The sequence below is a fragment of the Ambystoma mexicanum genome, chromosome 5q, assembly GCF_040938575.1.
Source record: "Ambystoma mexicanum isolate Mex_15411 chromosome 5q, UKY_AmexF1_1, whole genome shotgun sequence".
Taxonomy (NCBI): Eukaryota; Metazoa; Chordata; class Amphibia; order Caudata; family Ambystomatidae; genus Ambystoma; species Ambystoma mexicanum.
In genome coordinates this window covers 1,352,265,831-1,352,284,632 of record NC_090933.1, presented here as the reverse complement: position 1 = coordinate 1,352,284,632, position 18,802 = coordinate 1,352,265,831, and the positions used below count along the sequence as shown (strand labels likewise).

At 44.7% G+C, this 18,802-nt stretch overlaps 1 protein-coding gene across 1 annotated transcript in view; it reads right to left on the bottom strand.

Annotated features, from left to right (window-relative positions):
• LOC138498717 (secreted Ly-6/uPAR domain-containing protein 2-like) overlaps positions 1–18,802 on the bottom strand; it is a 162,485-nt gene that overhangs the window by 142,700 nt on the left and 983 nt on the right. The window lies entirely within an intron of this gene.

The window sequence follows — 18,802 nt, the reverse complement described above, 5'->3', positions numbered from 1 at the left end:
CCCTATCAAGTACGAAGACCTGAAAGCTTCCTCCATGTCCACTAATACGCAGATGACATACACAAATATACTTCTAAATATCTCTCTTACAACTCCACATCCTCAAAAGCTGTCTCTTCACCATCATGACCTAGATAGCCACACACTACGCAAACCCAATACTCAAAAATGCAACACCTCCTCATCTGCTCCACCAGGCACAAACCCAACCTCACCCCCTGCATTAAAGAACTCACCACAGACAATCCATACGTATCCCTCTCCACGCCTGTCAAAATCCCTGGGCTTCGCCATCCATCCCCACTTTTCCTTCACACACCACATAGCTGCTGTCACCAAAGCATTCAGTCTACAACTATGCCTCCTACACAAGATAAGACCCATCCTTCCCATGATAACCTCTGCACCGCAGTCCAAGCGCTGGTTCTGTCCGAGATGGAGTACAGTAATGCTCCTCTCACTAGTCTCCCCAATGGCACCCTTGCCACGCAGCAAGCCACACAACGCACTGCAGAAAGACGTGTCCTCCACCTACCCTCACATTCACATGTTGCCCATGGTATAGAAAGCCATCCACTTCAAAGCCTCACCTTACTGGCAAAATCAAACAGTTCACTCATACAAACACCAGACAAGCAAGTCAACATCTACTACACACTCTACTCTGCAAGCTAGCATGCACCCGAAAACAGCCATTACACAGTGGGCACCCAGAACATGGAGCACCGCACCTCTGCACATCGGCACAGCACCTCCTCCACCACCACTTTCTGAAAGAGCTTCAAAACATACCTGTTTCCCCACATGTATTCCAGCCCCTCCGTCCCTCCTAACATTTTTCTATCCTTATCTGTCCCCCCTAACATTTTTCTATCCTTATCTTCCTACCCTATCCTGAAAACATTTTGTCACTTCTGTTTCACTTCCAAACCTTTGCACCTTTTAAGGCACCCAGGACCAGCACTGAAAATGTATTTAAAATAAAAAAAAATAGATTTGAATCCAAATTGAATAAGTTAGGCACTTTTAAAGTAGGTAAAAATAACGCACATTATTAATGTTCATAGAAGCTGTGGCATCCAGCACTATATTAGGGCATACAGGGGCTTCAGGCTTTTTGAGTCATCTCTCTCCTACTTCTTTCTTTAGATTGCTTTCTTTCCCAGTGCACTTATCTTTTCTCATTCTTATTTCTTTTCTCCTTTTCTTTTCTCTGTCTTAAACTAACTCTTTTAGCACACTACTCTTTCTTCCGTTCTCTATCTCACTTTCTTCTCTGTTTCTCTTTTGTTCATCTCTCTCCTACTAACACTTCTTCTTCTAGAGCACTGTTCTATCTTCCGTTCTCTAACTCACTTTCTTCTCTTTTTCTCTTGTCTTCATCTCTCTCCTACTAACACTGCTTCTTCTAGAACACTGTTCTATCTTCCGTTCTCTAGCTCACTTTCTTCTCTGTTTCTCTTTTGTTCATCTCTCTCCTACTAACACTTCTTCTTCTAGAGCACTGTTCTATCTTCCGTTCTCTAGCTCACTTTCTTCTCTTTTTCTCTTGTGTTCATCTCTCTCCTACTAACACTGCTTCTTCTAGAGCACCACTCTTTCTTCCGTTCTCTAGCTCACGTTCTTCTCTTTTTCTCTTGTGTTCATCTCTCTCCTAGTACCACTGCTTCTTCTAGTGAACCCCTCTTTCTTCCTTCCTCTCACTCACTTTGTCTGCTTGTTCTATTTTCTTAATTTCTCTATTCTCTCTATGTTCTTTCACTGTATTGGTTTAATTCCAATCCCTTTATCTGTTCCTATTCCCTTTTCTCCCAGCCTCTCCCTTTTTCCACGTTATGTCTTAATCTCAACCTGTTTCCTTTCGTCCCTCCCCCCAACACCACCACTTCCATTCTCTTGGGCTCCTTTTCCTCTCTATACCCCACCTTTGCCTTTCTCAGTGTAGGATCTTCTGGAGTGTGTGGGGTGAAGAAAGTGGTTGTGTACATTTTATATGTGTCTGAGTTGAGGTCACCTGTAATCCTGCATCTATCGCACTGACAGCAAAACTACAAGAATCAGTAGGCAGTGCATGAAGCCAGGACTGGGTCAGTTACACATGTGGGATCTTGGACTGAATTGCAGGCAGTGGCCTCTGGGAACACCGCACACAATTAGGACTACAGGTGTAAGCAATAACCAACCTTTGGTATACGTCTCTACCACACACTTTTGGTAGCGAGTTGAGCAGCCAGTTTTATCTCATGAGGGAATGTGAGCAGTGCAAGAAGTTACACAGAAGTATCACAATCACAGTGGTTCAAGTAGACACTTACACTCAAGGTTTCTTGGTAAAAAATACTTAAACATTTATTTACACTGTCATTTCTAAAACCTTCACTAGTAGAAATCAACTCAATATTAAACGCCAATATACTAAAGTATCAAACGCTAAGTTATAAAGACAGTTTGAACTCCCCTGAAAAAAGTAGTTTTAAATAGGAATAAAAAGCATAGGTTTGTACAAAGGGTTAGAAAACACTTCTCTTAGATAATGCAAAGGTTCAATGTACCAGGAGGGTCAGTTCAATTCAATAAGCCAGGCCAAAGTCAATAGTCTAGTGTTCTTGGATAGGACAGCACAGTTCTGGTACAAATTGAGTAGTCTTTGTAAATGTTTTTAGAAGTAGTTCAGATGATAAAGAAAGCTATGATGGGTCACAAAATGATTAAGCCCGCGAGTTGGGAAAGTTTCACAAATTTTCATCGCAAGAGTTAGGATCTCTCAACCGGATGACACAGTGCCTTAAAGTGGAGCAAAAAGTTGCAGCTGAAGACGTTGGTTCCTGGCAGGTCCTGAAGGTCTTGCTGTTCCTGAGCCTCAGTCGTGGGGACAAGAGGGAGGACGTCGGGGGACTACTGCACGGCACGGGATCATCGTCGGAGCAAACAAAATGGCGTCACTTCAGCTCAAGTAGCTGTGGCTTCCAAACACAAACTGGTGTCCTTCTCCCTGGTAAACCTTAACCAGCTCCGAGAATGGTATCCAGGCATTTGCTGAGTTGATTGGTCCCACCAACTCAAAGGAAGAAGCCATCCTTGAAGGAGCTTCGCTGTCAATTGGAGATCTGGCAATTTGGGGTTGCAGCAGGGTTTCATCGGGCAAACCAACGGTCCAGTGGTTGCAGCAGACGTCCTCTTCCAGCTCGTCTTCAGTTCTTTTGTTCCAGTGGTCGACTCTGCCTTCCAGGCCTGGAGACTTTGTCTTTTAAACAGTTTTCTCCCATTCATTCCAGCCTAGCTATCACTCACCCAGCAGGGTGGCTGTCCTTGCCGGACAGTCATCCAGCCAATGACACCAGAGTTCATTTGAGTCTCCTAGGAGACCAAGCACTGGGAGTTTCGGTTACCTCCCTCACTTCCTGCCCACCCCAGACACTCAGATGCCATGGGCGGACTTCAGTTGTGAAGCTCGCCAAAGGCTCACGAACAAAGACACCAAACCTGGTTTGGCACGCAAAGTTAAACACCAGAAGAACCTTTCCACAAAGAAACGGCAAAAAAGATGACCATAGTCTGTTTTTACAGAGGGGTCTTGGGCGCCATATTGAAAAACATGGCAGCCCCGATTTTTAGCTACCGGTGTTTGTGGTTGGGGAAAAAATCCTGGTAGTTTGTTTAAAACCACTGCCACCAGCCATTTCAATAGGAAAGGGTAGCTTTTGACAGCTACAAGGGTGTTTAGATATAGGGGATACTAAGTAACCCCTCCAGCACTCTATAGGAAGATAGTTTGTGCTGGGTCTACGAATTTGAAAAGACTAGTAAAGTCAATTTAACTTTACATTCTCTGGAGAACAGCAGTTCATCCCAGACAAGGTATTTAAACCTTGGGGAGACCAAAGGACACCCCTGTGCCACTGTACTAAAGTTGCTGTGTCACACAACAATAAAAAGATGATGCCTATGGAGTTATCTAAAACTCCATAAACAGAGAAAACAAGAGTAGAATACACATCGAAATACCTGTGAGAGTGGAGATAAAAGGCTCACACTCTCTGCAGAGGAAAAAAACAAGTCCTCAAAATCAAGCAAAGTTGCTGCGGGTCTCTAAGGTGAATGGAATAAGTACATTTCGGAAGAATTCTCCCTAACAAGGGACGTGGCCAACTTCTCTAATGGGGCAGCCCAGTGGATTTCCTCATTCTTGTGCAATCAGGAATGCAGAGTTTATTGTGGTGAGGCAGAAGGTTCCTACAGTTTTGGAATTTGGTGTACCCCAGAGTGCTTGTATCTCGCCCTGTTTATGCAACATCTTTACGGTTCCATTCTTCATGCTCCTAGAGCAAGATGGGCTGCTGTCTTCTTTACGGCATCAACAAAGGGGAGTGTAACCGTCTCCAGGTAATACAGAATAGTGCATTGCGAGTGGTCATAGGAACTGCGAGGAGGGACCACGTTTCTGAAGCAAAGCAAGGCCTGCACTGGCTACCAGTCGAATCAAGTTTATGCTATCGCTTCTTGCTAATTACCCACAAATGCCCATTGAGTAAGATGCCCTCCTACTTACAGGACCTGCTAAAAGAGAAAAGCCATGTGAGATCTCTCATATTCAATCAGACCGATCAGCTGGCTCTGCCTAGATGTAATACCGTCTACCATAATTTTAATTGTTCCAGCGAGTCTTCCTGTTTCTGCAGTGGCATCGGGAGGAGGAGCCTGCTGTGCACGATTCAACAAAAACCTGCCTGCACCACGTAGCGGGCCGCGGGCCATGGAGTATGTCTGCAGTCGGTGCAGTCGGTGAGGAAGTGGAGCCCTCTCACTCCCACCCCCCTGACAACGCTGTGTTTCACGGTGATCACGCCCCAGAACTTAATTTTCTATGACGTGTCCGTGTTTGGAAAGAAAAGGACACCGGTAAAGTCAAGTGAGCGAGCCTCTAATCATGAAGACCGCTAATACCCATAAGTTACAACCCGTCGAGACACTCGGCAGAAATCTGTGTGAATTCCATACTTTTCCAACTGAAATACGACAATAGGTCCTTGTCGGCATTTATCAGATATATTGACTTCTCAGAGCGCTCAGACCTTTGCGCGTGCGCCCGTGTTACCGCAGGCCACCGACCTGCGGGGCACGGGCGCATGCGCGATGGGTGTTTATATGTCCATCGCGCATGCGCTCCACGTCTCACTCGTACAGCTCCAGTCCACATTCAAGAGACAGAGACGAGACACAGCACATTCAGTGTGCCCATACACGATGGAATAGGTAAGCTAAAGCCCACCTTGGGGCCTCTCCTACCACCCACCTGTTTCCGCCTACAACTCTCTTAACGCTTGTTGACTAGGAATTGTTCCTTTTCTCTTCTCCCTGCCCCCCCATCCCCTCCACACAGATTCGTGTGCCTGAACTTCTCCCACCTCGGGATAGGATATTTCGCTCCACCGAGCGGTTCCCCACCGAGGGACCCCCCCAGCACCCCACAATCCTGGAGCACTATTAAGAAGGTACTTTATCCTTACCTATACCCTTGCTCCAGTACTTGGTATGTCAGCCACGTGTGTAACTCGCATCACATGCTGAAAATTTCTTTGCAGACAACCCATCCTCACACCAAACCTTTGGGTCTCCAACATCGCCCCCGGGAGCCCACTCCAGAGCTCCCCACCCCTTCTAACGCAAGGTCAGTATATGGGTTCGGAGGGCTCATCCACAGCGTGTAACCCCTCACGGGCTTTTTTAATGTTTGTACATAAAATCCACATTCTGGATATTCAACAATATCCTGTATATTGTTTTTTTTAAACTATAGGAAGACCTGCTAATCTGGGCCATAGAAGAAGGCTGCTATCTCTATACAGCCGAAACGTCCTACGTCACACGGTCCAACATTAAGACCTACGACAGACATTAACTCTACCACCTCCAGTGTGGACGTCGCCTCCCAGCAGTTCCTATTTTTAGGTGTCACGAAGCAAAAAAACGTTTTGTACAAAATACTGGCCACAAAAGTGTTGCCTCTTAGTAGACCTTATTTTCAGGTTCTCTTAAGCAAATGTTGGTTTGGTACAAAACGCTGATGACAAATATGAATCAATATTTTGTTTAGCCTCCCAGCAGTTCCTATTTTTAGGTGTAGACCTTATTTTCAGGTTCTCTTAAGCAAATGTTGGTTTGGTACAAAACGCTGATGACAAATATGAATCAATATTTTGTTTAAATATATAGGTAATAGAATTGAGTTTCTTTTCCTGAAAAAAGTAGTATTGTGTAGTCAACAAACTACACCTCTTTTCTACAATGTGTTCTTTTTGAAAAATGTATAACGAATGCTTAAAGTCCAGCTCAAATCTGGTACGCTTATAAAATACAAAAATTTGCATTTATTTCTCTCCCCCTATTCAAATACTCTAATCTTTGTTGCATAAAAAACAGAGTATATTGATGATTAAGTTGTAAATGTTTTTGTCTACTATTCCTTTGAGAACTTATGAGACAGTGGGGACGCTATGTTGTAACCTTAAGTAATAAAGGTAAAGAAACTGGTTTTCCAGCCCTTTCAGAATTTGGATTTGTATGTTTTTTCTCCCAAAATGCATAATCTGTTAAGTGAGCAGTACTGGATTTGGAGATGTATGAAAATTGTGTCTATAGTAAATAACTGTAGCTTAAATGTTTGAGGTCAGGACCACCCCCCTGTTCTAAATATTTGTATATGCCCTATTGTCCTGTCCGATTTTGGGGCTATCCCTCAAGTTACCAAAGTTGCTGATATAGCTTAGCTATAATAGGGATCATAAATTGGTCTTATATATTCACGAAAGTGAAATTTGGTTTTTATTTGTTCCCAGACCCGTGAGTATCACTTAACCACTGCAGTTACATCACAGTGGACTCCCCCTCCTTTTACCCCAACCGACACTTGCATTACATAAACCGTCCGAACATGGAGCATACACTCAGCTTCTCGGAGGATCAAATCAATGACATAATTCGGGGCCCCACACTTTTCAACATGGAAGGGGCCCAAGCACATCTAGATTCCACCGCTACAGGTGAGGATCTCCTTAATTTTAAAAAACGGGTCTTCAGAACAGAGGTACATGGTCACTTCCTATGTGAATATTTACGAGCAAACATGGTACCACTAGGCCTAATAATACGTAATGAGCCAGCCCTTTTTCTAGATGACAGGGTATATATGGAGGACTTCAGCAAAATTTCCACCAAATGCAGTAGAGACCTAATGGCTCTTACTATTACAACAGCTAAGAGAATACACATCAAAATGATGACGGACCTTAAAAATGAGGAAAACAAATTTCTCAATGATGAATCGATTGCCAACGCGAGGGAGAAACTTAAAGAAATAGATGCAACCCTTGCCACTTTCTCAGCCCTCACTTTAGAAAGAAAACATAAAAAACTTACCAAGGACATAAAAAACTTTAAACTAGAAAATGTTTACCCTTACCTGGCAATAGATTATAAAGACATCAAAGAAAAAGAAAGAATTGCCAAACAAGGGGGAATTAATAGAAGTCGCCGCAAAGGCGTCTCCTTTTCGGGCTCAGACAACTCGAGCTCAGGATCCTCATCGGGAGATCAAAGCAATTCGGGAGGCAACAACCCGAACTATGACCAATTCCTACCACCTCCTCAGATGCCTTTTTTAGGGCAAGGGGGCCCCAGAGGCGGGTTCTGGGGACCCCCTCCACCCTTTCAAATGCCGCCTTACAATTTCCCACAGTGGGGTTATCCAGGCAGGAGACGCAGGGGCAACCGAAGACATCAGACTTAATCCCCATATTTAACCTGTCTAATATACCACTCTCCAGAGAAGAGACCTCACTCTTGGCCAAAGGCCTCTCCTATGTACCAACGAAAACCACTGACTGGTTCCAACTGGATGGTGAAATATCCACCTTTTTACGTACGATCCGAAGGAAAATCTTCTTCAAGGATAAAAATGCACCTCAAGAAACAGAGGACACAGGACTAAGACCAAAAAGTGAATTCCACCCAAGGGATAGTGACATCCCTTCTACATTTCTTGCGTTTGAAAAATGCCTTAGACAGGAAATAAAAAAACTCAAGGATATACAAAACCATCACAGAAATAACCTCACCACTGGGGAACAAAAGGCACTCAAATCTTTGGGAAACAATCCCGACATCGTGATAAAAATGGCAGACAAGGGCGGTGGCATTGTGATACAAAGTAGAGAGCAATACACGTTAATGGTCATGGCATTACTAAATGAAGACAACAACTATAAAAAACTCAAAAAAGACCCCACAAACCAGCTGAAAAACAAAATAAAAGAAATGACAAAGTACGCAGCCGAAAGAGACTGGATCTCCGACAAAGAAGAGGCGTTCTTAAATACTGCGGAGGGGAGGATACCGGCGTTCTACGCCTTACCCAAAATTCATAAAAACATGACCCTGCCTCCAGGCAGACCGATTGTCTCAGGTTGTGGCTCCATACTTGAACCTGTGTGTAAATTCATAGACTTCTTTCTCAAACCTCTGTGCCAAAACACACCCACATACCTCAAGGATACCATGATGACTATCAGCATATTTGAAAATCAACTTTTTGATCCCAGCACGGAAGAAATTGTCACTATGGACATCAAGAGCCTATACACGAGTATCCCTCAGGAACAGGCGGTCGAATGCATAAGACAACATCTAGTCCGACACATGATACAGAAAAGAGTTCCAGCTAACTTTATTTCTGAACTTCTGGACTTTGCAATAACTAATAATTACTTTTCATTTAATGAGACTTTTTACCAACAGACATGTGGCACAGCTATGGGGGCAGCGTATGCACCGAGCCTAGCCATCATCTTCATGGCCGAATATGAGGAAACCTACATACTTAACAATGCCAATCCATTCCACAATAACATTCGTTTATGGTATAGATACATCGATGATGTCATCTTTTTATGGCATGGCAGCAAGCAAGAATTGGCCAATTTCTTAGAGTGGATTAACAACTTAACACAGGAAATCCAATTCACAATGAACCATGATAATGAGAAAATGAATTTTTTGGACCTCAATATAATGGCCACAGGCGGGAAAATCTCATGCTCAATTTTCAAAAAAGAAACGGACCGCAACACAACCCTACACTACAGAAGTAACCATCCCAAGAGTCTACGTACCAATCTGCCATATGGACAATTCCTTAGAATCAGACGCAACTGCACTGACACGAAGGATTTTAAAATACACGCATCCGAATTACAACTTAAACTTGAAAATAGAGGATACCCCAAAAAACTTCTGAAAGACACGAAGAAAAGGGCTTTATACACACCAAGAGAAGCTTTGTTGACCCCCAAGATCCGGAATCCAGATTCTGAAGACACCATGACTTGCGTCACGACCTTCAACGCCAATACATCCAAACTCAGAGGAACTATTAAAAAACTATGGCCCATTGTCCAGTTGAGCCTGCCAGGAGAACCCTTGCCTAGAATGGCTTTGAAAAGATCTAAAAATCTAAAAGATCTCTTAACACATGCCAGGAACAAGCGAAAAGACTCCAGATCTACTCTGTGGAATATGAGGGAGATTCGGGGGCACCACCCATGCGGCAACTGCTCTGTTTGCAGTCAAACTATGAAATTACGGTCTTTCCCGGTGGATGGCAAAGAATGGGAAATTCGCCATTTCTCGAATTGTAAGACACCGAATGTCATCTACCTCATTGAATGTCCTTGTCACCTACGATACATAGGACAAACATCGAGGCCAGTCAACAAAAGAATTGGAGAACACAAGTCGAGAATAAGATGTAAGATCCATAATGCACCGTTAGTCTCACATTTCCTCGAATATCAGCACAACTGTGACTCCTTTAAATGGTGGATAGTGGATAAAGTGAGTGACAGTTCAAATACCGCCAATGCTCTTAACTTTAAAGAATCCTGGTGGATCTTTAAATTACAGACCACAACTCATGGTCTGAATGAACTTGCCCCTGTTGAGTACTTATAAGCATCTGGCCCCCCGCCATTGGAACCAGCACTGATCTGCCAGCACCATGCTCCGATTCAGCACTTCAGGCTGACAGGTCCCCTACAGAGTTTATATCCAACAGCTCTGCAGCACCAACATCCTAGTATTTATTACCCTTTATGAATACACCTACCATCTACCCTTTGTGATGTAAAACCGGGGCAAGAGTCCGCACGCGTCCTTGTCTCCATGGCAACTGGCCACTGCACTCACGCACATGCACAGCTGTCGATTGTACAGCTGGTGCTGCGTCATGTATCAGAACGTCAGGCTGATGGGTTCTCCTACAAAGCTCACGTAAATCAGAGCTGCTAAATTCGCACCCCTATTAGGGCTGCCCCTCCCGAGTATACCCACATCCTACCAGTTCACTTCAAGGCTGCGCCACGGTTTTTTATACACGGCCGCTCCCACATGGGAACTGACCACCTTACTCATACGCATGCGCGGTGGGTGTCTGTTCGACCTTTGCGCGTGCGCCCGTGTTACCGCAGGCCACCGACCTGCGGGGCACGGGCGCATGCGCGATGGGTGTTTATATGTCCATCGCGCATGCGCTCCACGTCTCACTCGTACAGCTCCAGTCCACATTCAAGAGACAGAGACGAGACACAGCACATTCAGTGTGCCCATACACGATGGAATAGGTAAGCTAAAGCCCACCTTGGGGCCTCTCCTACCACCCACCTGTTTCCGCCTACAACTCTCTTAACGCTTGTTGACTAGGAATTGTTCCTTTTCTCTTCTCCCTGCCCCCCCATCCCCTCCACACAGATTCGTGTGCCTGAACTTCTCCCACCTCGGGATAGGATATTTCGCTCCACCGAGCGGTTCCCCACCGAGGGACCCCCCCAGCACCCCACAATCCTGGAGCACTATTAAGAAGGTACTTTATCCTTACCTATACCCTTGCTCCAGTACTTGGTATGTCAGCCACGTGTGTAACTCGCATCACATGCTGAAAATTTCTTTGCAGACAACCCATCCTCACACCAAACCTTTGGGTCTCCAACATCGCCCCCGGGAGCCCACTCCAGAGCTCCCCACCCCTTCTAACGCAAGGTCAGTATATGGGTTCGGAGGGCTCATCCACAGCGTGTAACCCCTCACGGGCTTTTTTAATGTTTGTACATAAAATCCACATTCTGGATATTCAACAATATCCTGTATATTGTTTTTTTTAAACTATAGGAAGACCTGCTAATCTGGGCCATAGAAGAAGGCTGCTATCTCTATACAGCCGAAACGTCCTACGTCACACGGTCCAACATTAAGACCTACGACAGACATTAACTCTACCACCTCCAGTGTGGACGTCGCCTCCCAGCAGTTCCTATTTTTAGGTGTCACGAAGCAAAAAAACGTTTTGTACAAAATACTGGCCACAAAAGTGTTGCCTCTTAGTAGACCTTATTTTCAGGTTCTCTTAAGCAAATGTTGGTTTGGCACAAAACGCTGATGACAAATATGAATCAATATTTTGTTTAGCCTCCCAGCAGTTCCTATTTTTAGGTGTAGACCTTATTTTCAGGTTCTCTTAAGCAAATGTTGGTTTGGTACAAAACGCTGATGACAAATATGAATCAATATTTTGTTTAAATATATAGGTAATAGAATTGAGTTTCTTTTCCTGAAAAAAGTAGTATTGTGTAGTCAACAAACTACACCTCTTTTCTACAATGTGTTCTTTTTGAAAAATGTATAACGAATGCTTAAAGTCCAGCTCAAATCTGGTACGCTTATAAAATACAAAAATTTGCATTTATTTCTCTCCCCCTATTCAAATACTCTAATCTTTGTTGCATAAAAAACAGAGTATATTGATGATTAAGTTGTAAATGTTTTTGTCTACTATTCCTTTGAGAACTTATGAGACAGTGGGGACGCTATGTTGTAACCTTAAGTAATAAAGGTAAAGAAACTGGTTTTCCAGCCCTTTCAGAATTTGGATTTGTATGTTTTTCCTCCCAAAATGCATAATCTGTTAAGTGAGCAGTACTGGATTTGGAGATGTATGAAAATTGTGTCTATAGTAAATAACTGTAGCTTAAATGTTTGAGGTCAGGACCACCCCCCTGTTCTAAACAGAACATAAGTTAAACAACGTTGATACAAGCAATCAGTTGGACACATCTGACCCAAGCAGGGACTGTGGGCTGTGAGTCTTTTGACCAACTCTGGGGCTCAAACTATCATTATTTGTGTCAATTTTGTATTTGAGTGCCATGCATATATTCTCAAGCCAGGCGAGGATTGTCGGCCTAGGGCCTTTGACCCAGTTTTGGGGTTGATTTCTTTCTCCTTAAGAGCCCCTCAGGATATGGAATATGATAGGGTCAGTGTCTAAACTCTGCAAGTACTTGGAGTGGGAATTCTGAAAGCAGACAACAGGGAAGTTTGAAGCCTGATGTTATCAAAGAGAAAAAACTGAGCACACATCTGGCTACAAGTATAAAAGATTACACCTGGACTGTTTTGTGGAGTATCTAAACATGTCACGCTCCTACAATCTAAGGAGTACTGTCTTGGGTGAAGACCTGAGAGGGCCTGAATTAGACGAACTGGCCGGATGGGACAAAAATCTGATCACAGTGGAGAGAACAATATTCAAGCCATACCAGACAGGTGGAGGAAGGTTTTATTCAATGAAAAGTATATTTCCTAAGAATGATCAATTGCCCACTGGCTCAGGAACTGGGGGTCGACGAAATGACGAACGCGGAGTCACAGCAGAATCAACACCATCACATCAGGTGGTAAGAGAGACTTTAGTATCAAATTTAGTATACACACTTACAACAAACTCAAGTTAAAATACAATATCGGATTTTTTCCCCACCGGAGAGGCCTCACCGGCGAAGGAAGTTTTACCAGGGCAAGCCACAGAAGACTATCAGAGTCCTGGGATCACTGACCCTCAGAACAGGACCTATGGAGTTAACTATCAGACGACAAGTGGGGAAGTAGAGATCTTAGATCCCTTCTTACCGCATGGATTCTTCATTTAAGCTGAATGCAATTATAGCCTTGCTAGAGGTTTCTAACGTGCCTATGGAGCATAAGGTCAATTCCAGACAAAGTGAAATAAGACCTCCTCCACAAACTAATGCCCCAGAGACTGCTTGGGCTCAAAAGAATGCGACACCATCACTAAAAGTTCTCTTGTGAGAATCTTTGAAAATCTGAAATCAGAGGTTCATCAACATTCTGGCATATTGCTAGAGAACACAAAAGATCTATATACAGAGACTATCCTCCAATCCAACCAAGCACTGAGGGAGTTAAGGCCCTGCTCATAGCACAGGTCAGCCTCTATACAGAGACTATCCTCCACTCCAACCAAGCATTGAGGGAGTTAAGGCCCAGCTCAAATCACAGGTCAGCCTATATACAGAGACTATCCTCCATTCCAACCAAGCATTGAGGGAGTTAAGGCCCAGCTCAAAGCACAGGTCAGCCTATATACAAAGACTATCCACCAATCCAACCAAGCGTTTAGGGAGATAAGGCCCACTCAAAGTGCAGGGAGTCCTATATACAAAGACTATCCACCAATCCAACCAAGCGTTTAGGGAGATAAGGCCTACTCAAAGTGCAGGGAGACCTATATACAGAGACTATCCTCCAATCCAACCAAGCGTTTAGGGAGATAAAGCCCACTCAAAGTGCAGGGAGACATATATACAGAGACTATCCTCCAATCCAACCAAGCATTGAGGGAGTTAAGGCCCAGCTCAAAGCACAGGTCAGCCTATATACAAAGACTATCCACCATTCCAACCAAGCTTTTATGGAGATAAGGCCCACTCAAAGTGCAGGGAGACCTATATACAGAGACTATCCTCCAATCCAACCAAGCGTTTAGGAAGATAAGGCCCACTCAAAGTGCAGGGAGACCTATATACAGAGACTATCCTCCAATCCAACCAAGCGTTTAGGGAGATAAGGCCCACTCAAAGTGCAGGGAGACCTATATACAGAGACTATCCTCCAATCCAACCAAGCATTGAGGCAGTTAAGACCCTGTTCAAAGCGCAGGTCAGCCTATATACAGAGACTATCCACGAATCCAACCAAGCGTTGAGGGAGTAAGGCCCTGCTCAAAGCACAGGGAGGTCATTGGAAGGCAGAAGACCTTTCTCCAGATTCTTGCTTCAAGGCACACCCAGTCATGTGGGAACGTCTGCACACCACCAAGAAGGGCGGGAGTCACATGTCTCAGCGGCAACATAGAGAATCTACAGAATTTACATAGCTGCCTTTTCATTTGATAGACACATTGAATTGGTGAATCTTCTCTTTCAAATGTGTCGGTATAGTGACAAGGCTCGGCTGGGCCCTGATGTTATAGCCAAATATAGGACTTCTTCCATAGGGATCCTTCTAGCTTAACCTAAAAGCCATCTGACACCACACTGACTACTCGCATTCTTGTGGAAACATCATTCACCCACCCCTCATGCACTCACACTCAATTCTCTGACTGCTTTCCCATGCAATATGCCCCACCTGTGTGCAGGAACTCAGTGCTTCTTTCAACTGTACAACTTCCACAAGTATTGACTTTGTCTACACTTGTTTTCTTTTCAAACTGGGAAATGTAGCCCTGGATTTGAAGAATTCCAGGCAACTTGTTCAAGAATGCAGAGAGAAAACAGAGCATCCCTTGAATAGAAGGGGGCAGATTGGTGCGTGGATAGGCACACACGTGTGCACTGTTTCACGTGCCCATTCTCACAAAAACACTGTTTCCAACACACACTCATGCATTGCAGCATGACATGCAGTCACAATCAGACATACAAGGCATGCTCACACTGTGACACACAATCTCACACATACACACACATACATTATCTTACACACACATGCACCCACTCACACATACATACACTCTCCTGCACACTCTCATACACAAGCTTACAAACACACACACTCCTACACACTCTCATACACACTCTGTCACACACAGACACAAAAAGAAAATCTTTCACACACATACACACACACTCACACTCATACACACACTCTCACACAAGCACACACGCAAGCACACACGCAAACACTCTCACTCTCATGTGAACACTCTCATACACACAAATACACACACAGAACATGATGGGGAGATGGGATGTGAGGTGTGGGGGCCAAAAGCGTTGGCTATTTCTTACTCCCCTCATATAGTGGGCTTCATTACAAGTATGCCGGTGAGTGAGCAATCTGGCGGTAACAGAATTAACCCGGCTTTTCCTACACTGCCATACTATGAGTATGCACCTGGAGTTGGGAATTTACCTCCAGCCTCCTGCTGGAGGTATATCCTTGCACTGTTTGCTGAAAAATCCGCAAAGTCAATGAAACTACCTCATCAGAAATTCCGCCGGCGGTAATGCCATCCAAAAAGCCCCATAGAGTCCAATGGACTCTTAAAAAAAATGAGATTTCCTCCGTCACTGCTGCTTGTAATCCAGCGATAATTCGAGCAGACCAAGTGACCGTAACAGTAAATTCCGCTGGGTGGTATTCGGGTGGATTTACAGCCGGAATACCGCCCTCGCCAACTCGTAATGAGGCTGTGTTCAGTGACTGTAAGCAGTCACATCTGCCACGTCCAAGCTTCCTTTCCTTTCAGGAAGTGCACAGAGGCCATGTCTTGTATTAGGCAAATAAGGCGGGAAGGGAGGGCTTTCAGGAAGTGTAAGGAAGCGGGCAAGCTATGTGTGGCCGGCATGATTTTACCCAGCTGCCGCCTTGCAGGCACCCAGGTGGCGCTGTGATTTCTGTACCCTAGGGCAGGCACCTACAGCAGGGAGGCGCCTAGGATGGAAAGTGTTAATGGGGCTACCTGCGGAATTGCGACTCCTTGATGTGTGCCTGTGGTCCCACCATGAGGGCCTGGGCTCGAGTCCGTGGAGAAGCCCCGGATGCAGGTGAACTGAGCGCCGACTGCATAGATGCTGAATGGGGGCCTCCCACCTCTGGCTGGCACGGGTTGCATTCAGTACCTGTCGTCGGCATGTGTAGCATTGCGCCATGTGCACTGCAGCCTTTGCTGAGCTGCAACACCCTTGCCTCGGACCCACATTGATGTGTTAGTCTGATATGTCCAGAAGAACACAAGCCCTCCCCCGGCACACCACTCCGCCCTCTTTGATGTGGTGCTGGATGCACCGTGCACAGACAATGCACATGGTGCTAGCTGCACCTATTACCTATTGTGTATTGTACACTCGATTGTTTTGTGGTGCAGGCACTAATTCCCACCCGCAAAATGCACCCAGTGACCTTGCGTGGCGTGTTTGAGATTACACACAGACACACGCGTGTACCTTCCTCCCACCAGAGCATTGATAGTGCAGAGGGTCGGGCGCTCCTCTGTGGGAAACGTGAGGAGTCTAGACTAGAGTAATTGAATTGTTCATCGTTACTGCTCAGGACATAGAATGATGGTGTGTTTCGGGCCCACCTGCATGCGGGCATTCTGTTTAGCAGGGGAATGGGTTCAGAGGTGCTCAGACGAAAAGGAGCCGTCCATTTCACCTGTGACCTCTTAGAGGTGTTGCATTTCACAGTTGTTAAGACAAACATGAAAACTTTGTGCAGAGTCACAGGGCCAGCCCGAGGCATGGGCCGTCTGTGCTGTCGCCCCGGCCCCGCGCTCCTGGGGGCCCTGCACTATCTGCTGCTCTGAGTAGACTGGGCTCCTTCCAGCCACAAAGATTTCCTTTGTGCCGCTTGTTTTCGCGAGGAAGCTGTGCTCTTGCTCCCAACCCCCAGTGACTTGCTCTTAGAGACAAATACCTCCCGTGGCAGAAAATTACCTCGAGCTGTTTTTATTTTTTTTTCTGGGTGTTGATGATTCATTTTGTGAAAGGCAATGCTCATTTCTGTTTTGAATTTTCTTCCATTAGGAAAGATCAGTTGAATTAAATGTGCATATTTTTTTATTTTTTTATTTTTTATTTTTATTTAATTCAAATAAAATTAAAAATAAAAAAATAAAAAATGTGCATATTTCACTTTAGGATACGTTCAGTCCCTGTGAATGTGTTAATGATCCCCACATTTGAAGACCTCTGGAATTGCTTACTTTGACCGTGTTCGTAACTTTCCATTGCATAGGCTTTGTTACGATTGCACTCTCCTGCAGCAAAAACCCTTTTCCCTTTCTGGCCCACGGCCGATCCCTGTCCTTACATGGTTGGAATGTGCAGTCACATTAGAAAGGTTTGGAGTACTTAATGGTAATCTTCATTACTCTTTGTCCTGTTCATCCTCATCACAGTACTTTCTATTTAGGTACCCATCTGTATAAATGATTCAGCTCACTGGGTGGGCTGCTCCAATGTAAACCCCACTCCTGAAATGGCTAAAACTGTAATATGAACCGATACAATTCTTGTAATGAAAGTCAGTTTATTTGATCCCCGCGGATATTAGTGACTGATTCTGTGACATCATTTTCTGTGATGCAAATAAAGGGGCCCCCCCACACATCTTTTGCCACCTCGCGCCCGCAGATCCTAGGGCTGGCCCTTTGTGTAAGTCTAACATATAACTGCTGGTAGAACTTCCTCCTGACTCATCAACAGGTGCACATCTGACAAATTGCCCCCGAGCAGGTGAACATTGAACGTACATCTTAGTACAAGTTCCACCAAGCGCCGACATATTGCAGTTACAAGCCCAATTACCTGCAGCTGCTATATTTAGCATTTATGAACAACAGACGTTACCTATCACTCTGTCTCGTTCTCTAGAATCTGTCCTCTCTTTCTTTCTAATCTGTTTAAGTCCCGCCCCTCCTGGGGGGATATTAGGTATCACCGACCCGACCAGCCTCGGTTACAAAAAGTCCTGCCCTGGGTAGAAACTCAGCTGGAGTTGTCTGGATGTCCATAGGGCAGTGTTGGTCTACTGGGAACGTTCTGAGAAAAGTGGAGAACCTCTTGGTCACATGTGGGGGCGCTAGTCCCGGTCTGACTGACTCAGTTCCGACCATTAGTCGGTGAGTCCGAGAGGCTATGGTTTCTAATGTCACTTCACACACCCTCAGGTACCTTAATTCCCAAACTCTTCGTTCTTAGTTTTCCGCCTCCCCTGGAATCACAATTCTTATGTCACTTTCCAATGATATATTCCTCATAATGTCAATAGCGTGTTTGTTCAGGGATAATGTGTTCAAAAGAGACATTTTGATAGGCTTACTCTCCAACATATCCCCCATCGAGTTGTTATTCACAAACTCTGTTATGACATTTCTGGGGTTCTTTCCTGGGACTGAGCTACCATGCCTATGTCTGACATGCTAGTGCACTCATCGGTCATATGTAGCACCTGTTCTTTCCTGTTTAGTTGTTTGTCCCTTTACTGGTGACTGTGGCATAGGTTTTACTGTCAAAGGATCCGCCAGGAGAACAGAGGTGCCAGTCAATATGGCTTCCGGTCCAATACAGCTTTGATCTGGAGTCTTTGGTTCTGCCTGCACCCTACTGCTTAGCTCTGGGGGATTAGTACATGTGTAAATTGCACTATCATTATATATGGAGCAAAACTACAGTCATTAGGCTTTTTTCATGACAGCATGATATATTAACAAAAGCTATGAAGTGCATCACTTACAGGGCTGCAGATAAGACACAGTGTGATTAAATGATTTGCCCAGGATCACACACTTTGTTTAAATAGTGAAACCGGGATTTGTACATTTTAAGCAACTGAACACATTTTCACAGGTTTAGGTGATATAGCTATTTATTAAGGTTTTGTTTTGCAT